The 26321-nt window shown below is 40.6% G+C and overlaps 2 long non-coding RNA genes across 2 annotated transcripts in view; both read right to left on the reverse strand.

Moving 5' to 3' along the window:
* Nucleotides 1-2435: 2435 nt before the first annotated feature.
* Nucleotides 2436-26321, reverse strand: part of LOC127579459 (uncharacterized) — a 55481-nt gene continuing 31595 nt past the window's right edge. Inside the window, exon 3 of the long non-coding RNA XR_007957670.1 lies at nucleotides 2436-3590. This is a non-coding gene — a long non-coding RNA (uncharacterized LOC127579459). The remainder of the gene's footprint in view (nucleotides 3591-26321) is intronic.
* LOC127579460 (uncharacterized) lies at nucleotides 13170-26068 on the reverse strand. Its single transcript, XR_007957671.1, has 3 exons — nucleotides 26047-26068; nucleotides 14007-14056; nucleotides 13170-13405 (listed from the first exon to the last, which is right to left on the reverse strand). It is a non-coding gene; the product is annotated as an uncharacterized LOC127579460 (long non-coding RNA).

The following is a 26321-nucleotide window of genomic DNA, read 5'->3' on the forward strand; positions in this document are numbered from 1 at the left end:
TTCATCCAGCAGATTGTTTCTTGCTCTATGCATGGTAAGTCAACAGCTTATGGCTAGGCCAAGGGAAATGGTAGCTCAGAGGGAAAGTAAGGAAAGGAAGAAAGGAGGGCTAGTGTAATATTGGTTAGGAAGAATATTGCAGTGATGGAGAGAGAGGATGTCTTGCAATAATCAAGGATAAAATCTATCTGTTTAGAATGAGGAAACAGGGGTGTGATTACACTACTGGGATCATTTGATTGGCCTGCTCTCTAGTGGGAAGGAAAATAACAGAGCTGTGTAAAGACAATAGAGTAGTGATAATGGAGGATTTCAAGTATTCAAATATAGATTGGGATAGCAATGTCATAAGGGCCAAAGAGGGGGAAAGGTTTCTGAAGTACATTCAGGAGAACTTTCTTGATTAATACAATCAGGCCCATCAAGGAATGTGACATTGCTGAATATGGTTCAGGGAGATAAGCCAGTCCAATTTGAGCAAATATCAGTTGGGAACTTTACGGAAAAACAATCATAATATCATCAGTTTTCAAAGAACAATGGAAAAAGACAACTCCATGATAAAAGAGTAATTTGGAGAAGAGCGGATCGGAATTAAAACCTGATGGGCAAAACTGTTATTGAACAAAGGAAGGCCTTTAATGTGGAGACTATTCAGCTACAATTTAGAAACATTCCATGAGGAAGGAGGGTAGGAAATTGACATCTGCATTCTCTAGGTGATCAAAAAGATGGAGAGTGAAATATAACAGAAAAGAAATGGCAGATGGTAGATGCGGGTTGTAAACACAAGTTAGAACCAGGCTAATTACAGAACGTTCAGAAGGAAAGTGAAAAGGAAATGAGAGCAAGGATAGTTTGATAAAAGACTGGCAGCAAACATAAAAGGAATCTAAAAATCATCAAAAGGCATGGGAACAGGTAAAATATTATAAGAGAAGCAAGGATGATTAGAAACCAAAAAGGAAACTTACTCATGGAGGTAGAGGATGTGGCGAAGGAACTAAATGAATACTTTATATCAGTCTTCAGCATGGAAGAATAAGGTGTTGTAGACTCAGCAAAGAAGTTGAGCTCCTGGAACTGGCTCAAAAATTAACAAAGAGGAAGTAGTAGAAAAGCTGCTGCACTTATAGTAAAGGCATTGCCTGATCCAGGTTGCTGAGGGAAGTAAGGGAGGAAATTGCAGAGATCCTGGCTATAATCTTACAGACAACTATGGACTTAGGAGTGGTGGCTGAGGACTGGAACATCACAAATGCTAACCCCATGTTCAGAAAAGTGTGTATGGATAAATCCAATAACTACAGACCAGTCAGTTAAATGTGGTGGTAAGGAATATATTGGAAATAATAATCAAAATATGGATAGACTTGAGAAGCTGGAAGAGAGGAGGTGGCATGGGGATCTGATAGAAACACTTATAATTGTGAAGGATATAGGTCGAGAGAAACTGCTCCCCCTGGCAGAGGTGCCAATAACTGCAGGACAGATAATGAAGGTGATTGGCTAAGGGACCAAAGTGATGAGGGATTTATTTTTATACAGTGAGTGTTTGGAACGCACTGTCAAGAGTAATAGTGAAGGCAAATTCATCTGAAATGTCTAAAAAGGAGCTGGACAAGAATATAAATGAAAACAATTTTCAGGATGGGGGAGTGGAGTGGCTGGATTTATCTTACACAAAGCTGACTTGGTGGATGTATACATGTAGCCCTGTGTACCAAAGTAAGTGTCAAATCATGAGAATTGACATCACTAGTACCATCTTTGCATCCTTCCAGTTTCCATAAATGATGTGGGTGGAATGCGTGATTCAATTTAATAAATAGCATGTTAGAGGCTACGCAATTGTAATTGTGAATTATGATCAGAGTTCCCTACCATTTAGGACGTGTGACACTTTGTGATCCAGGTCTACAATTTATTTCACGTTAATCCCATAATCTGGGCTGCAGTACTAAGGAAATATACATTAGATGAAGTGCTAATCCAAGATTTTGCCTGCCTTCTTAGATGAATAGGAAGAATCCAGGATTATTATTCAAATGTGTCCTCCTGATGCCATGACCAAATTTTTCCCTCAATCAAAACAGATTATTTGCATGTTTGCACGATCTTACTGACTGCAAAGCACTCACTAGACTTATTTATATTAAAAAATAGTCACTACACCATTTCGCTTTAAAATAATACACTGTATGTGAAGTGTTTGGAGATGTTTTAACCAAATGGCAAGGCATTGCAAAAAATTTTAGTTTTGTGTTTAGATTCGCTTCAAACTGTTTCTGTAAGCAAATTTCAGATTCTTAAAGATGAGAAGTTTCCCTTCAATGTCTATTCAGTAGCAACAGCCAAGGATTTTAACAATGAATACCCTTGTTACATAAACCGGATCCTTGTGTGTGCGATGATAAATGCTTCTCCTGTCTTCTGAAAGACTGATTAGCATTTCAGTGAGAACGGCCAAATGGTAAGTTAGTTTATTTTACAAGCATTAAGAAAATATTACATTTATATTAAATCTCACTTTAAATCATTACATTTCCTTATCTCTTTTTCTAATATAGGAAAAAAACCCTAATGTACACTTGAAGGAATGCCCTCGACTAATCAGAAGGCTCTTTGTAAATGCTTGGCATGAAGAGGGTACTTGCCTGTTCTCCAGATCTAGTTCTCCATCAAAACTAAAGTATTTCCAATGTTTCTAGCTGGACGAGAAACCAAGGACCGTCAATCAAAAGTACTAGGATCTTTCAAGGTCAAATCTCTTTAGAAGCAATATCTTGCTGAATACAATTGGGTGAGATGTTCCACTGCAAGGGATATGAATGACTACTAAGATGTTTTAATAAATCTCCTTGAAGCAGATACTCTGAATAAATACACCATCTGAATGTGATCTCAATAGCCAGAAGCTGTGTTCATACTATAAATTTAATCTCAGTTGAATTTAGTGTTTATATTTTGATATAAATTACAAAAACATTCTTCTGTCACCATTACAAATCCAGTGATATAAAGGGAAATCACTGGAAATATTCAGATGGTCAGGCAACATCTTTGAAAAGAGAAACAGAGTTAATGTTTCAGACCAATGACCTTTCATTATGAAAAGTTCACAGCTCTGTGTTTGTTTCTGTCTCCACACATGCTATACCTGGCCTATTTAATATTTCAAAAAATTTCTGTTTTCATTTCAGGTTTCCAGCATCTGCAGTTTTTGTGCATTATAATGACTGTTTATAATTTGTAAGAAAGGTTGTGCAGCCACAAGTATTAACATGGGTTAATGCAGTCTTGGTTCTAAGCTCTGGAACTCCCTCCCTGCTGTCCACTTTGCTCTCCTGTTTTATGATCTTTAAAACCAAACTCTTTGATCAATAGTTGGTTATTAACTGGCAGAGTATCTGCAACATTGTGACGCAGCAGGTAGTGGTGCTGTCACACAGCTCTTGTGTCCCAGGTTTGATCCTGATCTTGGGTGCTGCCCGCATGGAGTTTGCACATTCTCCTTGCGACCTCATAGATTTCCTCCAGGTGCTTTGGTTTCCTTCCACATCCCAAGGTAGGTTAATTAGGTTGTGTACCTAAGAAAAACAAGGTAATATGGTTTAATGCTACCACACGGTGGCTCTGACATCCACCATCATGAAGTGCTTTGAGAGGCTGGTCATAGCACACAATAACTCCAGCCTCCCAGACAACATCAACCCACTGCAGTTCACCTACCACCAAAAAAGGTCTGCAGCGGACACCATCTTCCTGGCCCTAAACTCTTCTCTGGAGCATCTGCACAGTAAAGACACCTATGTATATTGTATATTGACTACAGTTCTGCCTTCAATACTATTATTCCAAGCAAAGTCATCTCCAAACTCCTAAACCTGAGACTCAACTCCTCCCTTTGCAATTGGATCCTTGACTTCCTGACCAACAGACCACAATCAATAAGGATAGGCAGCAACACCTCTGCCCTGATTATTCTCAGCACTGGTGCCCACAAGACTTCATCCTCAGCCCCCTACTCTACTCCCCAGACACTCACAACTGTATAGCCAGATTCTGCTCTACCTCCATCTACAAGATTGCAGATGATACACCTTAATGGGCCGTCTCTCAAATAACAATGAGTTGTAGTACAGGAAGGAGATAGAGAGCCAAGTAACATGGTATCATGACAACAACCTTTCACTCAATGACAGCAAAACAAAAAAGCTGGTCATTGACTTCAGGAAGGGGGGCAGTGCACATACTCCCATTTACATCAACGGTGCTGAGGTCGAAAGGGTTGAGAGTTTCAGGTTCCGAGGAGTTAACATCACCAATAGTCTGTCCTGGTCCAATCACGTTGATGCTACTGCCATGAAAGCTCACCAGCGCCTCTAATTCCTCAGGAGGCTAAAGAAATTTAGCATGTCCCTTTTAACCCTCACCAATTTTTATTGATGCACCATAGAAAGCATCCTATCCAAATGCATCATTGTATGGCATGGCATGGCAAGTATGGCAACTGCTCTGCCCAAGACCGCCAGAAACTGCAGAGAGTTGTGGACACAGCTCAGCACATCCCAGAAACCAGCCTCCCCTCCATGGACTCTGTCTATACTTCTTACTGCCTCAATAAAGCAGCCAACTTAATCAAAGATCCCACCCACCATGCACATTCTCTCTTCTCCTCCCTCTCATTGGGCAGAAGATAAAAAGCCTGAAAGCATGTACCACCAGGCTCAAGGACAGCTTCTATCCTGCTGTTATAAGACTATTGAAAGGTTCCTTAGTATGATTAGATAGACTCTTGACCTCACAATCTACCTTGTTGTGACCTTGCACCTTATTGTCTACCTGCACTGCACTTTCTCTGTACTGTAACACTTTATTCTGCATTCTGTTATTGTTTTACCTTGTACTACCTCAATGCACTGTTGTGATGAATTGATCTGTATAGACGGCATGCAAGACAAGTTTTTCACTGTACCTCGGTACATATTACAATAATAAACCAATTTACCAACTTAATTGCCCCTGCTGTAGGTGGCTGGCAGGAGAATTGGGGTGGGGGATGGAATTGGTGGGCACGGAAGAGAGAATAGGTTACGGAGAAATAAATGAGGGGATGGTACAGACTTGATTACTTCCTTTCATGTTGTAAGTATGAGAATTTTGAGATTATGTTCCTCTGAAGCAACATGGGGCATTTTGCTATGCTGGTGACAATATTACTGATAAACTCTTATCCTCCCCTTTCCCCCACATACATGATACAGCAGCTGTTGAGAGTGAGAGAGGTATATAACGATTAAGGGCAAGAACAGAGAAGATTGGGCCCGTGGCTCAGTTCACCCATGTTTTATGGCTAAAGCTGGGAAATTCAAATCTGTTAATAGAGCTGCCATCTGAGGCACTCAAACATTTAAGGGTGGGAGTGATGTCCAGGTATGTAGGCATTGCTAGGGTGCAGTAAAAACCTCCCATCACTGCTGTAAGTTGTGTATGACTGTAGATTTATGTTACAATGGCTTTCAAGGCCTGGAACAGGAATTTACAGATGGAGAAATCAACAAATAACATGTCACAGAAAAAGCTACAGAGGACTGAAGCAACAAGGTTAGCTTAGGGCCAGCGACAGTAGAGAGAATTCATTCAGCCCCATTGTTGTTGCTGAGCTGTCAGGAAACAATTTGCTATTAGTAGTAAGACTAGATATACGAGGGCAATGTTTATACAGTTATGATTCTAAAAACACTCTTCTAATAATAATGCACAATAAGAGAAACTTTTTGAGAGATTCTTCATTTGGACAGTTTTAGTAACAGCTTCCCATGGGTAGTTGAGTGATCAAGAATGTATCTATTGTGAGGACAATGTTGCTTATTAGTTTCTATGTCAGTTTCATTATTTTTTGTTGTCTTTTTCAGGGCTGTGAGAAGAGTGGATCTCTTCAATAATGCAGCCACCTCCTCTCTAAAATGCAATTAATGTTATGGCACTGGAATAGAGCAGAAATAAAACGAAGTAAATGAGGGCTCCGCTTCGCACTGATGAATAATAAAAAAAAACAATAGCTGAGAGGATGGTATTGTGAGAAAAATTGTTACAGTTTTCTAGGGAAAGACTTTCTTTGCCAAAGTGTATTAAGTCATCTATTATGCCAGACAGGAAAGTAAACTTCTTATATTCTCTGCAATGATACTGACTCTTAGAAACCGGGGGCATATGTGCGATGTAGGCTCTCCGAAGAGAGCACCTATTTTAAATTGATGAGCTCTTTTGTCAAGTTGCTGGTCAGTCTCAAGAACAGAGGGTGTAGAATGACTTAATAGATAGCTGACCTCTTCCTTATTGGTCAAATTCATGCTGCCAGGGTTGTGGAAGGGGCTTTTTTTGCATTCTGGCTACACCTTAAGCTGAATTCAATGTGAAAGGAAAGATAATAAAGACGATATGTATTTTCCTTTGAGATTTTCAATATGATGTGAGAATCAATTGTTCAGGTGTCATTAGAATAGCTAATTGCCACAAGTATATTGAGGGCACCATCTGCTTCCCTCCTCCAACGGGTCCTGAATTTGCGTAATGGGGACATAAGATTTTCAGTAGCAATCAAATACCAGTGCTCTTTGTGGGAGACAGATAGTTTCCCCATCAAGTCTGGAGTCAGGCAGGGTTGTCCACTCTCCCCTGTCTTGCTTATGTGCTGCATAGAACCCTTTGCTGAATCCATTAGGAAGGGTGTTAGCATAAGAGGGGTGAAGTTGCCAGGCGGAGGAGGCACCCAAGTTAAGACCACACTGTATATGGATGATGTTGCCGTCTTCTTGCTCAGATCCATGGTCAGTTCGCAGATTGATCAACACCTGTGATCATTCTGAGTTGGCATCAGGGGCCAGAGTCAACCGCAGGAAGAGCGAGGCCATGCTCTCCGGTAACTGGCCCAACCGATCCTATGTCCCCTTCACCATCAGGTCCGACTACCTGAAGGTGCTGGGGATCTGGTTCAGAGGGGCTGAGGCGTGTAACAAGGATTGGCTGGAGCAGATTGGGAAGGTCAAACAAAAATTGGGTTTGTGGAAATGGCATTCTCTCTCAATAACTGGGAAGAACTTGGTTATCAGGTGCGATATGCTCTCAGGGCTGTTGTACTTGGTGCAGGTGTGGCCTGTTCCTCGCTCCTCTGCCTCAGCAATCACCTGGGATGTCTTACAATTTAGCTGGGGTCCAAGATGGAGTGAGTCCGACGGGTCACATTGCACAAGTCCCCAGAGAATGGGGGAGAAAGTGTACCCAACGTTGTCCTCATCATGAGGACCACCTTTCATGTGTGGCTTTACAGGTGGTGTGTGGACTCAAAGTATGTGGGCACCAAGTGTCACTGCATGCTGAGGTTCTACCTGTCCCCTGTGTTGCGTAAGGTAGGCCTGGCCCCATTACTGTGCAATGTTCCAGTCAGCTGGACGTCGCTGCACTACCTGTCCTATGTGGAAGAGTACTTCCAAGTAAACACCTCTGACCACAAGTCCATCAAGCAGTGGTCAGCATGGAACATCCTGCAGTACTGCGAGACAGGGACACTATAGATATGGTGGGGTGGTTCCCTGAGCAGACTGTCCAATCCACCTGGCAGAACACCTCATTGCCAGATCTCACCAACAAGCACCAAGACATTGCTTGGCTGGCAGTGAGAGGTGCCCTCCCGGTTAGATCCTTCCTGTACAGACGACGTATCATCCCCAATGCACGCTGCCCTCAGGACAGCTGCAGTGGGGAAGAGACGATCACCCACCTCTTTGCAGACTATGGATTTGCAAAGAGAGAGTGGAGACAGATGCAAGGGTCGATGTCCTGGTTCATCCTCAGTAGCTGCGTAACAGAGGACTCTCTGATCTACAGGCTGTTCCCAGGGACACCCACCACGACAGACATCAAGTGCTGCTGGAAGGTCATCAACTCGGTGAAATACGCCCTTTAGTCTGCCCAGAACTTGTTGGTCTTCCAGCACAGCAAGATGTCCGTAAGGGAAAGCTGCAGACTGGTACAGTCTGGGATGCAGGAGTACATGCTGAGGGGCACACTGAAACTTGGTGCAGCCAATGCTACGGCCGCGTGAGGTAGGACCACAGTCCAGGTTCCTCCAGCTACTGCACATGGAGGGGCAGAGTTGGGTGGGAAAGCCCCTTGACCAATGAAAAGGGTATCACCTCAGGGAGCCACATGAGTGGCAAAGGTGCTGTGTTTGTATTATTTTTAAGTTTACACCACTGAATGTAACAACCATAAATGTAAAAGTTTTTTGCACTGTTTCTTCCTTTATATATTTTTTTATTTTAAAGTCTATATTTGAAACAAAAAAAAGTGCTCTTTGGCCCTCAGTCTGATGTCTACCATTGTATGTGGCTGCAGTGTGTACAGCATGGGTAGGTAAACACTGAACGTCATTGTATGCCGAGATTCTATATGTCCCCAGTGTTATGAAGGAAAGTTCTGGCTATGTTGCCTTGAAAATGGAGACACAAGAGACTGCAGATGCTGGAATCTGGAGCAATTATGAATTCCCTTCCCTATTCCCACACCCACCTGTCTGTCCTTGGCCTCCTCCACTGCCAGCGTGAGGCCAAATGCAAACTAGAGGAACAGCTCCTCATATTCTGCCTGTGTAGTCTACAACCTGACAGCATGAACATTGAATTCTCCAATCTCAGCAAACTTGCTCCCCCTTTGTCCCTTTCTCTCTCGCCCTGGTTCACCCTATTCCTCCTACACACAGCCAACCCCCCACCCGAGCCCCTAATCACCCTGTTTCTTTACCTTCCTCCATCCACTCCATCTGTCCATCACCCTCACACTCCACCTACAGGGTTCTTACCCCTGCCCCCCCCCCCACTCTTCCCATCTACCCACTCCACCTCTCTTATGTTTGTTCCATGCCCCACCTTCCTTTCCTATCAGATTCCATTATCTGCAGCTCTATGTTGCCTCCACCTCCTGGCCTCAATTGCTGTTTCCACTCTTCCCTCCTCCATCTGCCAATCACCCCTCCTCACCTGTATCCACCCATCATTTGCCAGCTCTTTCCCCAACCCCTTCTCCTCACCTCTTTATACTGGCAATCTCACTTCTACTCTTTCAGTCCAGATGAAGGGTCTCGACCCAAAATATTGACTGTCCACTTCCCTCCACAGATTCTGCCTGACCCATTGAGTTTCTCCAGCAGTTTGTTTTTGCCTTGAAATATTCCTTTTAATTGGAGGGTGCTATACCATCTGCCCCTCGTAGGACACTTTATCCAGAAGTACTCTTCAACTTACAAAACATTAAGGCAGCAATCAGCACGAAATGTCACCAGAAATCTGCAGGAAAATGAAATGTGGATCATGTCAGATGATTGCCCAAGCAGACTTTCATTGGTGGAATGCTTCATCACCGGAAATTTCAAACAAGAACCAAGGCCTTGCTTGTCTGGGCTGGTGGTGAGAAAGTACCTCCCCGTCAGATTATCTATGCAAAGTAGGAATGTTGATGACACTGCGAACTGCCCTTGCGATGGTTACATTGGAAATGAGGCCATTTCCCATCTTTGCGTCCCATGCATTTTCCCTGTAAGATCTGGGAAGAGATGTAGGGGCAGTTTTTGAGGTTATGAGATAAGATTTCTTTATTAGTCACATGTACATCAAAACACACAATGAAATGCATCTTTGTATAGAATGTTCTGGGGGCAGCCTGCAAGTATTGCCATGCTTCCGGTGCCAAGATAGCATGCCCACAACTCCCTAACCCGTACGTCTTTGGAATGTGGGAGGAAACTGGAGCACCCAGAGGAAACCCACGGAGTCATGGGGAGAACTTACAAACTCCTTACGGACAGCGGCCGGAATTGAACCTGGGTCGCTGGCGCTGTAATAGTGTTATGCTAACTGTAGCTACCGTGCCTGAAGAGTTGTGTATCACAGGACACTGTGCTCTGCAATCTGTTCCCAGGGAGACACACTGAAAGAAATACTGACTGTTGGTGGGACACCATCAACACAATGAAAGACATCCCTAGATTCATTGGCATTCCAGAAAAAGGTGTTGTCCATGACCAGATCCTGCAAGCTGACATGCTCTGAGCTCCAGGATTTCATGCTGACAGACACAGCAAAGCAAAACACCACGGCTGCATAGGCTCAATGGGAAAGAGCCACAGCTTAAAGGCTTCACTCCTTACTGGGTGTTTGGAAAATGTGCTAAAACCCCATGAACAAGGTTGTACATAATAGGGAACTGATGTGTGCTAACAATAAGTAATTAGAACAGCTGTGCAATGCAGACAGTGGTTGTGTTTGCACATACTCAACTCCAAGCCATCAGCAAGGTTTCACACTGAAGCATACAAGAGCTGCCTTTTGCTGAAGGGAAACATTGATGATGAAATTCACCATGGCATTCCATGCACCAGGACAACCTGAGGTAGATTGAGGAAAAGGGTAGACCTCAGACCTTGCTCAAAACTCTTGTTCTATCAGGCATCTGTAATCCTAGCTACTATGCTCTTCTGAGATCTAAGCTTCCAAGAGCAGACATCTCAAGGTACTGAAGAAATACCACCAATGCCATCTCTGCAAAATCCTTCAAATTCACTGAAAGGACGAACAATTTGAGGTCAGTATCCTCTCCCAGGCCAACTACATTGGGCCAGTCACATTGTTTGCATACCCATTGTCAGAAGCAGGCTTCTGCAACAGACACTTTATTCTCTAAACTGTCACAAGAAGAGGTTACAAGACAGACAGAGGAAAAGATTCAAGAATATGCTCAAATCCTCCTTGAAGAAATGCAACATCCTCACTGACACCTGAAAATCCCTGGTTCAAGATGTTCAAAGTGGAGAAGGAACATTTGGGATGGTACTGGGAACTTTGAAGACATGCATTAGGAATTCACAGAAACTCTATATAAGCGGCAGAACAAGCACACCACCTCACAAATTACCCATTCACCTGTCCTGTTGGCCCCACCATGGAAGAGTCTTTGTTCCCTTGGACCTTGGGGTCCAAGTCCATAGCTCCCGAAAGGGGCCGCGCAAGTTGATAGGGTGGTAAAGAAGGTGTATAGCATGCTTGCCTTTATTAGTCGAGTCATTGAGTTCAATTGTCAGGAAATTATGTTGCGGCTTTATAAAACTGTGGTTGGGCCGCAGCTAGAGCATTGCATTCAATTCTTGTTGCCCCATTATGTGAAGGATGTAGAGGCTACAGAGAGGGTTCAGAAGTGGTTGACCAGGATGCTTCCTGGATTAGAGGGCATGTGCTATCAGGAGAGATTGGACAAACATGGGTTGTTTTCTCTGGAGTGGCAAAGGCTGAGGGACACCTGATAGAAGTTTATAAAATTATGAGAGGCATAGATACAGTTGACAGCCGTTTTTTTTCCCCAGAGTCGAAATGTCTAATACTAGAAGGCATGCATTTAAGATAAGAGGGGAAATTTCAAAGCAGATATGTGGGGCAAGTTTTTTTACACAGAGAGTGGTGGGTGCCTGGAATGCCTGCCAGGGGTGATAGAGGAGGCAGATATGAGAGAGACACTTAAGAGGCTCTGAGATAGGCACACAAATAAGCAGAGAATGGAGGGATATGGACCATGAGCAGACAGAAGGGATTAGATAGCATTAGCTTAATTAGTTCAGCACAACATCGTGGGCCAAAGGGCCTGCTCCTGTGCTGTACTGTTCCTTCACTGAGGCCTCATTAGCCACTACGGAAACCAATGGAAGTAGGTCATTCTCGATCCAGAGGGATTGACTAAGGAGAAGAAGAGGAATTAGAATAACATGATGTGATGAAAATGTTGACTTGAATGTTTATTTTATATACATTTGGAATTTTATGAATAAGTTATATGGTAAATTTTTTAAAAATTGCTTTTGCAGATGTCACCAGGGCTGGATCATGCTAACCATTAGCTAGCAGTTCCATAGAGAAATGTGTTTAGTTTGACACGGAGTAAATTTCCTATTTCAATTTTTTTCATTCATGGGCTAGTGGGCGTATCTGGCAAGGCCAGCAGTTATTGCAGCCCATAATTGCACCACAACTGAATTGCTCATTAGGCCATTTTTGAGGGCAGAGGAGAGTCAACCACATTGCTGTGGGACTTGAGTCATTCAGAGGGCAGCCTGGGGGAAGGACAGCACATTTCCTTCCCTGAAGGGCAATTAGTGAACAAGATGGGTTTTTAGAACAATCTGGTAGTTTTGCAGTAGCTAGAACTGCTAACAGCTTCTTAAACTCTGATTTATTTAATTAGACTTTTTACACAGTTGTATCACGTGTTTCCAGATTAGATGCAGCACAGCCTAGATGTGCTCTCAGGTCAGATACAACATGAGTTACATTCAAATTAAAATTAACTCTCCCCTCACAGTTTCTTTTTCTTTTACTCACATACTCCTCTTTCTCTCTGCCTTTCCCTTTTCCTCTCTGTCTCGGTCTCGCTCTCACTCTCCTTATCATCTCATTCACAAGATGATGGGTCAGGTCCCTCCTTGAGATACCAATTGCTCCACTTGTATCCCCTGAAGAATGGATTGCCGAACTGAATTTATTTTCCGCATGTCAGAGCATGTCACACAGGAACAACAAAATATATCTGAGTGAAGGACCCTATGGAGCTGCAACAAATTGGAAAGTACTTTTAATTCAAAGATAATTTGTCTGAAACACTGAAGGAATTAAAGCACTTAACCATGATTAGTAAACACAGCCAGTTCATGATTGAATAAATAATTGAAAAATGTGTTGTTTATATGTGATATAATATCAATCTCCATTAATGCATTATACTGTAATAATTAAAGGGGACATCATTACTTGATAATTAAAATGAAAATTACACATCTCACTCAAAAATAAATATCCCTTTCTGGACTGTGCTCCAATGGATGGACAGAAAGCTCACAGTGAACACTTGGAGTGGAGCTGTGTCTATTTTTGTGTGAGTTTTTGCCTGAGTAGGCTATCTGAGCTACTACAGCTGTCACTTTGGTAACTATGGACCAGATTTCCAGTATGTTCACTCAGCTGGACAATAAGTTGTTGTTAAACTTCTACTGTTGACAGATTATACAGTTGACAGTCCTACCTTCCATTAATACACTGCCTCGACTTTTTGGTGTTGATAGTGCTGCTCTTGCGTTGTTTCTTCTCCACTTCCATTTCCCTGATATTGGCCTTCCGTGGTGAGATGGACACGTATAGCTCAGATTTTCTGAGTCTGGAGAATTATTAATGCAATTCCTATTCTGTCCAGCAGGATATAAAAGTAGCTTCAGGGTTCCAACAACTAACAAGGCTCTTGTTAGGAATAAATTCATGAGGTTCTCTTTAGGTCAGGTGTCCACCACTGCCATACAACTTTAACGTGGCTGTGAGGTGAAAAAGATCGATAAGTGAGTTGCTTTAATTTTGCCTGGTGCAGTGCCTGCAATGTACAGGTGGTTGGAGTTATCCTTTTACCTCTTCTTATGTCTTTAATGGTCATTGTGTTTGGCACGATTGGTGTAAAACCTGCTCACTTTTCCACCCATTGGAATGACTAGGCTCAGTCCAGGAATCTAATTCCAATAGTAGGTTCAGGTAATGACCATCTAAACCTAACTGGGAATTCAATAAACTGACAGTGGTCTATGAGATAAATATTTTTGCTATGTTCCACACACCCATAGTATATTGGGCTCATTTTTTCAATATATTCATTCAAGGGATGTGGGCTCTATCGCCCTTGAGAAGGTGGTGGTGAGGTGCCTTCTTGAACCACTGCAGTCCTTGAGGTGTTGGTACACCCATAATGCTGTTAGGGAGAGAGTTCCAGGATTTTGACCTGGTGACAGTGAAGGAATGGTGATATATTTCCAAGTCAAGGTGTGTGGCTTGGAGGGCAACTTCCAGGTGTTGGTGCTCATATGTAAAGTCATGACATTTCCTGTAACTAAATTATAGCCACTCACAACAGAGAGAGCGACTTACCTGCCAGAAGCGCAGTGATACTGACTAGTGCCAAGAGTGCAAAGATATCTCTGGACAAGACAAGAAATAACAAAATCATCAACAACAGCCAGACTAAGAAGAACAGTAATAAACATAGGTCACACTGATCTGGATGTCCAGTTTGATACAAAAATTTATTTACCATTGGGGTTATTGAAAGTGTGCCCTGTTGTATGTTTTACTGAATGTGTGCCCAGTCCCTGGATTTTATTGACCATATTTTGAATTGTTGTTTTATTGAATATATTACCTGTTCCTACAGTATATTAACTACATATTCTGTTTTTGGATTTGCTGAACGTGTTGACCATATTCCTTGTTCCTGGAATTTATTGTAATCTATTGTTGGGGACTGGATGTATACGTGATCCCTACAGTTTATTCACCATGTCCCCTGTTGTTTTGTTTATTGAATCTGTGCTTTGCCTCTGGAGTTTATTGACCAAGTGTCAGGGAGTTGAGTTTATTGAATATATACCCTCTCCCTGATGCTTATTAACCACATATCCTGTGTTGGGCTTACAGAATGTATGCTCCGTCTTTTATCAACCTGTGTCTTTCTATATGAAGGATAGCACCATCTGGGCAGGATTTTATCTGTGTGTAGTTTTTATCCAACTTTGGTTTCAAATGATTGAAAATCAGGTGCGTATGATCAACTAATCTGCCAGGGTGCCACGACCTCTATCCTCTGTACTATTCCCCTGGACAGTACTAATCATCCATACTTTCCCCAGGGTTTAATGACTCTGTGCTTTTATGTAATATGCCTTCATGCTAGGGTGGGCCTGAAGCAATCAATTAATTTATTTTATTGTCAGACATCTGTGGTGTACTCTAATCCTGCTTGGATCCACAATTCATAATTCTACTAATTCCATTTCAATCAAATCAGTGACTTGTTTTACATATAATAATAGTAGCATTTATTATTTGGGTTTTCTGGTGGGACGGCACTTTTATAAATGTACCAGCTGAAGGCAACAAGCCTGGTGGATGTCAGACGATAGTAAGAACACAGCTAAATTAAGACTCTCATATAGTTTTGTCTGTGACAGGATGAATTATCTATCTAATACTTCTGTTTCCTGTCCCTGTGCAATTTTCTCTGTTTTTTTGCCTCTTGCTTGATAGAATATTGTTTGATTATTGTCTGGCAGAGAGCTTGGTAAAGGCAATAAGAAAGCTTTGCATTTATAAAGCATCTTTCATGATCTCAATTGACTCAGAACATTTTAAGGCCAAGGAAGTACTTTGCTAAATTGTGGTCATTATTGTAATATACAAGTATAATTTATGTAATATATGATTCTGTCCATCTAGAAGCACTGTGGACAAGATCTTTGTGGCATGGTAACTCTAAGAAATCTACAGAGAGCAGCACTAGCCACCATACACAGAAACCTTTGACCTCAGTCCATCAATCAGAAGGGACTGTGGAGCTCCCTCCTCATATTTGGTTGTCCACAGAAATTTGTCCCTATTTCACATATGCTCCATGACAGAATGCAATTCACGATGGTAACCAGTGGGGTTACAACAGAACTAATTTCAGTGAAGACCATTGTCAAGCAAGGCTGTATCATTGCCCTGTCAGTTTTCTCATTTTCTTCTCACTGCAATGATACATCTCACCCACATCAAATTTCCAATGGGAATGGGGCAAATTTTCAAATTTAATGGGAAACTGTTCAATCTTTGGTGACTACAGTCCAGAAACATGCTCAGCTAAATATCAGGAGTTGAGATGCACTATGCAGAAGATGCTTGCATTTGTGCATGGTCAGAGACCGAGCTCCAAAACATTATTGACTCATTCACTGAAGTTTATTAGAGGATGTGCCTTACACTCAATATCTGCAAGACCAAGGTTCTCTACCAACCTACTCCTGCTGCACCACATGGCCCTCCAACAATAAACATTTATATAAATCACTTCCCATTTCAGGAGGCACTTATTGGCAAAAGCAGATATCGATGATGAAATTCATCACAGCCTTCAATGCACCAGCACAGTCTTTGGTCAATTGAGGAAAAGGGAACTTGAAAATCAAGACCTCAGACGTGGCTGAAAACTCATGGTCAACTGAGCAGCAGTGATCACTGCCCTACAATGTGCTTCTGAGACATTGTTGAATCAGTCCAGAGGTTTGCCACAATACAAAAGTATGGTGGAAAATCCCCAGTTGCTTAATGCTTCTCATGACCATTTTCTGGGGTGTGATCGCACACAACCCCTCTCTCCCTCCATCATCTCCCCACCCCTCTGTTATTATCAGAAGTAAACAGCTAAATACATCAAAAAAGTTATTTTGCAAGAGCACTGTCTGCTGAGAACCCAACTCCTGTGCAAAGTGTTCACCAAACTGTGCTTTAACTTGCTGCTGCTCACAGAAAGATGTGGGAGAAAGGCTTAAGCCTGGCAGTAACAAATTTATCACAACAATATAAACTGTCAGCACAAAAAACACAGTTCAAAATTCTTTTATAAAAGACAACTATGGATTTATGTGACCACCTGAGGGCCTTACATAATAAAAGGCATGAAGCTGGCAAAGGCTGTGTCATCCTGTTATTGTTGTATTATCTGATTAGAAGAACAAACTTTTTTCAGTCAAACTCACCCACTTCTATCTCCCATCATGACACTTGCTCTCATTCTGGGGCTTGTGCCTCAGTGCATATTTAGCCAGCACACATTGGTGGGCGATCTGGCTTTCAGAAAATTGCAAGGCCAATTGGAGCGATGCTTCCATAATCCTAGATGGACTGGAGCTTGTGACTCAAAGTATTTCCCCCATGCTATTACCAGGGCTGTAGCCTGAAGACCAAGTGCTGGTAAGTGGGATTATTGTAGATAGGTATTGATAGTCAGCATAACATGGACCAAAGGGTCTGTTTCTGTTCTGTATATCTCCATGACACTCAACAGAAGAAAAACACCACTGAAGTTGGAAACCTGAAATGACAATGTAAATACCGGAAATACTCAGGAAAACAGGAGCTTACCTGGAGAGAGAAACAGAAGTAACTTTACTCAGCAGGTCAGATAGCATCAGTGGAGAAGGAAACATGGTTATGTTCCTGGTCAACAGTTCAGAAACGTTGGCTCAGAACTGATGGTAGGTCATTCGCCTTTTCTTGCCACAGACACTGCCTGACCTGCAGAGTGTTTCCAATATTTTCTGTTTTATTTGTGAGGAACAGCTGTTGTATTGTGAGCATTTTTATAGAAAAATTAGAAAATGCTGGATATAGCAGGTCAGGCAGCAACTGTGGAGGTAGAGAAATAGAGTTAGTATTTCAAATCAATGACCTTCTCATCTTGAGAGATCATTGAGCAGAAATGTTAACTCTGTTTCTCTTTCATCACAGATACTGCTTGACAGGCTGTGAAATTTATTGCAGATTTTCAGCATCCATAATATTTTCCTTGCACTTTCTTGTCATTGTGCTGTCATCTTTAACTAGCTATTTATCTGCAAAATTATATTTTCTTCTCCATGTATCTTAAGATGTGTATTTCCATTTCCTAGAATAATTCCCAAAACAAAAACATGCTTCGCTCTTCTACAATGAACTGCAGCTCCTCCAATCTGCTAAATCTGTTAATTTATATATTCACTCCTTCCATCTGTCACGCTACCCTTTTCAGTTTTCTCTGCCACTCCCAGTTTGGTGTCTTAACCAATATGACAATGGTGATTCTTAAGTCTAGATATTAATGTATTTGGTAAATAAAAGCAACTCCAAGACATTTACAAAAGTATGTGCAGAGGTTGAATGTGTGAAGGTGCATCCATTACCACACTTTTGTTTTAGATACATATCTAGGGCATCACCTCCTGTTTTCTTGCCATCTTGCACATGACCCTGTCTAGCTGTAGGACCAATACCTGAGGAATCTTTGTTGCCAACACATCTCTATTATCCATTTGAAAGGGAGGAAACGGCATTTGGTTTGATGAAAATGGAAATTTAACTGCATGTTGTTACAGTATAAGTCACTAAGTTCTGTAGTAGATAGGGGCAGCACGATGGTGTAGCTAGTAGAGCTGTTGCCTCAGAGCTCCAGTGACATGAGTTCAATACTGACCTCAGGTGTTGTCTGAGTGGAACTTGGCCACTGTAAGTTCCCCGTGAACGTATGTGCATGTATGGACTAGATGAGCTGAAATGGCCTCTTTGTTGTAAGGGAATATGGAAATGTATTATACATGTGTATTCTGCATTTGTTACATTTGTGTATTTATTATATACCCGCTGAATGTCCTTGTAAATATATAATAAATGTACCACATATGTACTGTGAGCATATGTTATCTACAATATCACTTCTGTTTAATATATGCATAGCATTTCATTATATTACAAATGTATAATTATCTATTGTGTATGGTATTTAACTATTTCATTAATTTTATTTAATGGTTTGTGATTAAAAGTTTAAATTTTTTGGTTTAAAAAAGTAAACACATCCTGGAGTAGTATTTCAGTGAGCATTCTCCTGATCCATTGCTTCAGTAAGTAAAAGACTGGCAGAAAGTTGCCCACGCAGAATTTTTAAGCAACATTATTTTTAAGCAACACAACTCAAGAATACTCAACTCAAGTAGATATTGCAATTTTGTCAATATTTTATGTTTTAATGTTTCAAATTTATAAGTATATATTGTTAATGGATATTATACGTTAAACATATATGTGATATACCTACTGGATATGCAAGCTTTTATACACTACATACATAACATACCTGCACTACAGAGCATATGTTTCAGTTTTCTGTGCATTTGTATGTGTTATACATGCACTGTACATATTCTATGTACACCTTGATCAATTTTTATACAGGTAATTCATGTCCACATACTATGTATATTCTGCCTAATAACCAAACAGTAATCCACTTGTATTTTGTTGGAATGCTATATATACACTGCAATGTGTAATCATTGTAACATGCTTTATATGCATGTTGTGCATGGTGCAAATATCTTGAGTTAGTTCTATTTTTACATGGAAAATGTGATATGTATGCATCAGCCCTAAGTTGCAGAGATATGTAAAGCATAGATTATGTGTGTGCTGCATTGTATTAGATACGTGCTGCCTGTATTTAATATATTTCTGTATAGAGTTTCTACAAACTTTCACCAAAGCAGCAGACCAGAAGACTGCACATTGAAATACAACCCCATGCTGTGGTTGCCTTTTTTTAACTAAATTCCAATCTTTAGTCAGAAACTAATAACTCACTTTAAATATTTTGGTGATATCATTAGCTTTGGGTAACAACAAATGCAAAACATAAATATTTGTATTTTCTGTAAACATATGGTGGTTTAATTACAATTTCTATTCCAATGTGTTAGATGTGCTGCTTTAAAACAATGACTTTAAAATCTTTCTATGGGGCAACTTTCTGCAATTATTAACACAGTCTAAGGAAAAGGGTGGAAGTCGAAGTATGGGCTGCAAGGTAATGGATGCTACAATCATACTGTACGTTCAGTAAATAGTGACACATTTCTGGCAAACTCATTGTAAATAATGACACACTTTCAAGATTCATTCAAGTACTGGCACAATCCTGGGGAATCCCTGAAACAACTAAAACACACTTGGTCCTTCCTGAAATTCCTGACACAGTTCTGACAACCGATTCTGAGTGTCCTTGTTAAAACTGACAAAAATGTGCAGGGGTCTCTCTATAAAAAGAAAACACATTTACAAAGACATCCTGCAAAACACCGACACACACCCAGGAACCCAGCTGAAAACACTGATAAAGAGCCATGTGAAATATTTATATAAACCCAGGGAGCCCTAAGCTTTGAAAGGCAGGGACTGCAAATTAGAGAAGGAAATCATGCTGCAATTGAAAGAAGTTGTTTTTTAGTTAAGCATAGCAAGAGGTGTAAAGCACTGAAAAAACTCATAAAAGAATTCCTGTGATACCCTCCTCACAGAGCCGAGAACACTCATCCCAGAAACTACCCCAGGGTGGATCACCTCACTCACTCCAATTTAAAAGTCGATGGCACAAAGGTGCATTACCTGTTTAGATGAACACCAGCCCTCAGATACAGTGAGTCTTTTCTCTAGATGGTGAAACTCTCACTGCCACACCAGGGCTCTGAGGATCGAAGTAATGAGGTACAGCTTAAAAGCTGCATTGACAATCAGGAGTGATGCTTACTATTCATCTTTAAATGCAGTCATGCACTGGCTCCAATGGAGCAGATCTACTGATGACTTCATTAAATATGTATAGTTAATTTGGCCTTGCTTCAATTAAATTGTAAAGCCACAGAGCACAGCATTATGTTGTACCAGAGAGAAACACCAATCCTGATGCCACAGCAAGAAATACCTAGCATTTGTAAAAATGATTTTAAAATGAAGATTGTAACAATAAATGACCCCTCATTTCATCTAGGTGTCTCATTAGTTAAGCTCTTTACCGCTGAGTACATAACTCAAATAGAAGCTATTCAGTGGGGACATGCTGTTGTTTAAGTCACTCCAACTGTTATTTCCTCTTAAGACAGGACCAGATTAGTGAAAGCATTTTCTTAATTGAATAGCGTGGCATTTTCAAATTTTGTCCGCTCGTGTAGTTACAGTCATGTAACTCTCCCAAGTGCCTGTTCCTCACACAGATGACAAAGAACTAAATGACGTCCCTCCCTCAACATGCCTTTGTTGAGATAGGGATAAACCTGGAAAGAAAATGTGGATTATAAACTCATTGAAATACACAGCAAAGGAGATCTTTTAGCATATTGTGTGCATGTCATCTGTAAAAGAATTATTGCTGCTAATTCTGCTTTCCAACTAATGCATGCCACTCAGTCCATCTTGCTCAAGTCATACACAGTCATTGTGGCTCAGTATCTCTTGAACCACCATGGGGTCATGATCCATCTGCTAGTTTTATTTCTCAGATGAATATTCTTGGAATATTTTACCAGGTAATTTTGACTTAAACTGAAAATGAATTGCTGCCTATGTTACACTCAGCTGACTCAGAGTTTGGGACAGAAACCAGGTGAAGCATAAAAATGACAACTCATCTGATCCTGTCAGGTGGGACCAGTTGACGTTTCTCCCTCCACGTTTAGGCGCCAGTAAAACATTGTTAAATCTAATACACATAAGATGATTGAAAAATTATTTGTTCCTTGTTTTCTTTTCAATTTTTGTTTGCAAATGTCAGAGAATGGAGAACTTTAGTTTGTTCAGATATCTGGACATTCCTGGCAAAACCAGTATTTATTATTCTTCCTTAATTTCTCCTGAACTCTATGCTTTGCCTACTCACTTCAGGGAGTAATTAAGAGTCAAACACATTACTTTGAGTCCAGAGTTACTTATGGCCAGGCTGGGTAAGGACAGCAGAGCAAACCCTTTTTTTATATTGTCAAAAATAGTTGCTGCATGATCACCAGTATGGATGCAGGCTTTGTATTTCTGATTTATTTAATTAAGTGAATTTAGACTCATCAGCTGCAGGATTTGAAGTCTTGTCTCCAAATTATTAGACTAGGCCTCATTTATTAGTCCATTCCCTTATCCACTTAATTAGTCCTCTTTGAAACCACTTCAAGAAGGCAATATGCCTTCTCTGTATAGCTGCATGACAAATTGGAAACAAAGTTAATCTCTCCATTTTCTGGTCTATCTTCAATGGCGATAAGATCTGGATGAGCACTTGATGTACCATAATTGTCAAGGCTATGAATCTAGTGTTGGAAAGTAGGATTAGGCTCAATAATTCCTTTGCAGCTGTAATGGTAGTGATGGGCTAAGTGGTCTCCTTTTTTGCAGTATATATACATAGGGTCTTTAATCTACATTTCCTTTTTAGGTTTATCCCAATCTAACTGAGGTGAAATGAGGTAAAATGACAATTAGAACCTCCAAGAGTCTACATGGGGACTAATACTCATACAGAACCTCTTTATATAGCTATGGTGTAAAATATTTCATGCTGTATTCTCATAATTAGAGAAAGTGTAGAAAACAGCTGATCAAAAGCAAGCCATATGTATTCTTCTCAAGCATGGTGGGGTCAGCAAGAATTTAGGGAAAGGTATACAGGGGTGGCTCTGGTGCACCTCTGCACCTTTTGAACATCTCTACCTACACTTGGCAGGTCACTGTGTGTCCTTACTGCCCTCTGCCTCCCTCTGGCTATTCTGACAAATCAATATTTAATGAGCAACATTGCATCCATTGCGCTCTACTCTATTCCCTGAATACTTTGCTCACTGACATTATAATTTTTAAAGGGGTAGTTATACTTAGGCTTCTCAAAAGAAATCTATTGATGTTTTAATACAATCATTTTTGAAAAACCCAAACAATTAAAATTGGCATCAAAAGTTCATAAGCTGTAACAAAGAAGTGAATTTTCAATATTTTCTATGCAGTATTAAAAAATAAAATTATTTGGGATATTTTGTTCCTCACTGCTGGAAGTATTGGAGCAAGTAAACTCTGACTGATCTTTCATTGGAGTCTAGGTATTAAAGAAATGCCTCACTCACTGGCATCTCACAGTGGAATCATCAAAATATTGAATGGTAGATTTGTTACAGCACAGATGAGAACCATTCACCCTAACAAGAGTTTACCGAGAGTGAAAGTTAACTTGTCCTGACTCAGTACAGGATGAGTTAGATGTAGACTATACATTCTTACATTGTTTGACCAGCACTCTTATACTCCAGCCTTCAAAGAACATCACATATCATATTAGGATGACATTTCCCATATTTCACATCATAGTACACACACAACGTCAATTTAAATTGGATTAGGTGCACTTTGTTCTTTGTGCTGTTAATCATTCAAATAAAATTAAATCCATGCACAACTTATTTCAGACTCAACTCTTAGCCAGCAGAGTAAGGAGCCTTTTTATGCTGCCAGATGAGGGATTCATCGTGCCAGACTTTAAAGGGCAGTAGGTTACCCACTCTACCACCTAATGCCTTTTACTGATCTCATTCATTATTAACATCAACTAATTTCAAGCTTAAAAATCAGTAATAAATCTACATAGCATTGATGAATCCAAGACTGTTGCATTAATCCAAGACTGGAGTCTATTGATTGCTGAAACATTTCATTAATTCCTGTTAGATGGCACGATTGCTGAATGTACAATGAAATATTCTGGAGCAGCACGGACTGGTTTAGCTAAACCCACCAAATAAATACAAAAGATGCTTGCAAACAACTTTGACCACAATGAGAATGGTTATTGGTTTTAGGAGCTAAAGAAATAATGTAAAATTGGTCTATCAGCAAAGCATAATCTCTTCAGCCTAGTTGACTTTGCAATATAGAATGGATACAGCTGAAAAATAGTGCTGATCTCTCCTTTTCTGTTACTTTCTCAATACTTGCCTCATTTTCTGCTAGACCCTGATAGCTTTCACTCCAACAGGTGCTCTCCTTTTCTTCTGTCCAATTTCCATTTTATTCTGCTGATCCCTCCATAATGTTACTTTTCAGCTCTGCCCTCCCTTTCTGAGTTTCTAACACCTTGTCTCTTTGGCTTCTCTACATATTCACTAGCTCAGACTGGTCTATTCAATCCCGTTAGGGGCTCTAAAATTTCAGTTGTGACACTACATGGAACAGTCCATGTAGATTTGACTTCACTTACAAAGCATATTCCAGAAACTCTTTAACAACCAGAGACAAGCATTTGATAACAAAATCCATTTTTACCAGACATTTCCTGACGGCTGGCTGCAAGATCAATATTTTTGATCCGAGTGGTGCGTGGACCAACCTAGATCCAGAAACAATGGTGGCACAAAAGACTACTGGCATCTGCTACTTACACCACTCTTGATCTCTCAATCTACCTTGTTGTGGCTCTTGCATCTTATTGTCTACCAGCACCACATTTTCTCTGTAACTGTAACAGTATATTCTGCATTCTGTTATTGTTTTCCTTTTGTACCACCTCGATGTACTCATGTATGCAATGATCTGTCTGGATGGCAAACAAAACCTTTTCACTGTATCTCGGTACATGTGACAATAATAAGCAAATTACCAATTACCACCATACCTATTATTCATGTAATCTTGCACATTCTTGCTGATTCCTGCCTTACATCATAGCACAAGAGGTCAAAGTTAAACTGTAGTGAGTTTCAGGTCGGCATGTGTGAAACTTAGATGCAGTCTAAATGATTTGCTCTGATGCCATTGTTTATTACTGTCTACCTTTTCTCGGGACTCAGCCAAGTTTCCATTCTGAGTTATGTAGCTGCACAAAAGAGTTTAGTTGTAAATTCTTTTTCCATGATTTTCCATGATTAGTGTGCAAAAAAGCCTTGTTGGGTGTCGGGAATTTCACTCAATATGTTCCCTGTGAGATCAAAAAATAAGATTGTCCCATTGTCCCATTCCCGATTTTCTGTTATGCTACCAGTTTGGTTTAACAAGAATATTTCAAGACAATGTCATTTTACCCATGGATGTGAAGAGGAGATAAAGATTTCCTTAGGATTATGAATAAAATTTCCCTTCCAATCTCCAATCTTCCTCCTGCTATATTTGAATAGACAGAGAAATCCTTCTTGATCTCAAAATAATTGAAAATTGCCACTAGGGATGATTTGCAGTCATATGGCACAGGGCCTGGAACGTCACTCTTGCAAATGCTGCATTCTCACTGATCCATCACAAAACTGTCGCCATTCTTAACTCTGGGGAAATCAGATCAATATTGGGATAGCAAGCACTGGGAGTTCCCAAAAGCAGCCATGGTATATTGTAATTTTTCAATATACAGTGTTGCTTAGAAATGGATCGTGGCTGCAAAATTAACCCCAATCTGCAAACCTTCTGGGAAGAACTCTCCATTGTAATTCTCCCACTTTAATTTCAGCAGGACATTGTTAGCAACCCTGGAGAGCAGCAACAATGACCATTTTTAGACACTGATAACATTTTCCTGAAGGGGGGGGGGAAGGGTGTGCAGGAAGAGATCGAAATCACCTAGAGTGTGTGGAAGTTTAAATTTTCTAATACTTGGAAAAACAGAATGAGGCAAATGTAGGCATGCTCATTCATAATACCTCCTTATGTAGTGCTTTTGTTAAAAGTTTGATGGCTGGGGGTGTGGTGTGGTGTTCCCCTGGGAGCAGGGAACAAGCCACTGGGTAACACATCGCTGGAAATTCCAAACCACTGTTGCTGCTCGAATCATTGTTGTCAGCTGCAGTGAAATCTTGCTACACATTCCTCGATTGCATGAAATTATATTCATTTGATTTTTAATTTGGGTATTACAGTGGGCACCTCTCCGTGCTTCTCCTTTAATGAAGATTACTTCATTTTATATAAACCTTGATTTGTGGGCTGCCCCCAAAACACTCTACGCAAAAGATACATTTCACCATGTGTTTCAATGTACATGTGACTAATAAAGATATCTTATCTTATCTTATCTTAATCTGCCATTAAGGATCCTGTTTCCTATAAATACATGTCGTTCCTTTTTAGCTGAGTTGACTACAACTCCAGTACTCCAAAGCAAAGCTGATGATTGACCAGCCAACCAGCTTATTAAGGGGACCTGAATGCCTGAATTACCACAAAGGTCCATAATTGTTCTCCTAGCCAATGCCATGAAAGAGACAGATGAGAGAATGTCTACAGTGTCCTGTGCATTTCTTGATCTTGAAAAGTTCTTCTTAGATATACCTAAATTTTGCTATTTCAGAAAAAAATCCAAAACTCTCCTGGAAGAAGCAAGGAAATTCCCTCATGGGGGGAGTATTATGTTTTGTATTTCAGAAAAATGAAACATACAAATTTCTTAGTGGTTTAGTTTTTAGATATCAGCATCTGAATGAATTTCCTTTCACGTAACGAACATGGTTAAAACAAAGCATGGTAAAACGTGGTTTTAACGTGGTTAAAACAAATGTGGTTAATTTCCAGATCATTAAACTAATGTTCAGCTTTGGTGTTACATACACACCTATGTGATCTTTCTAGTCTTGGTTTCCAACTGCTGCTTTGGCAAGCTTCCAGCCTGAGTGTGTTACGTCTCAAGGTTGAAACTTTGAGTGGAACCAGAGCTGCATCTTATTACTGTGATGATGTTATATAACCCTTCCTTCGAGCTCACTGAAGAATTTCAGTTGTCTCCCAACTTCCAGCTGTTGGTCAAAATCAGATGGAGCATTAGCAGTAATCTGTGTGTTCCCTGAAGGAGACTGTAAAACTAGAGGAAAAGGTGGAATCACAGACACA

The sequence above is a fragment of the Pristis pectinata genome, chromosome 17 (assembly GCF_009764475.1).
Source record: "Pristis pectinata isolate sPriPec2 chromosome 17, sPriPec2.1.pri, whole genome shotgun sequence".
In the NCBI taxonomy this organism is placed as follows: domain Eukaryota; kingdom Metazoa; phylum Chordata; class Chondrichthyes; order Rhinopristiformes; family Pristidae; genus Pristis; species Pristis pectinata.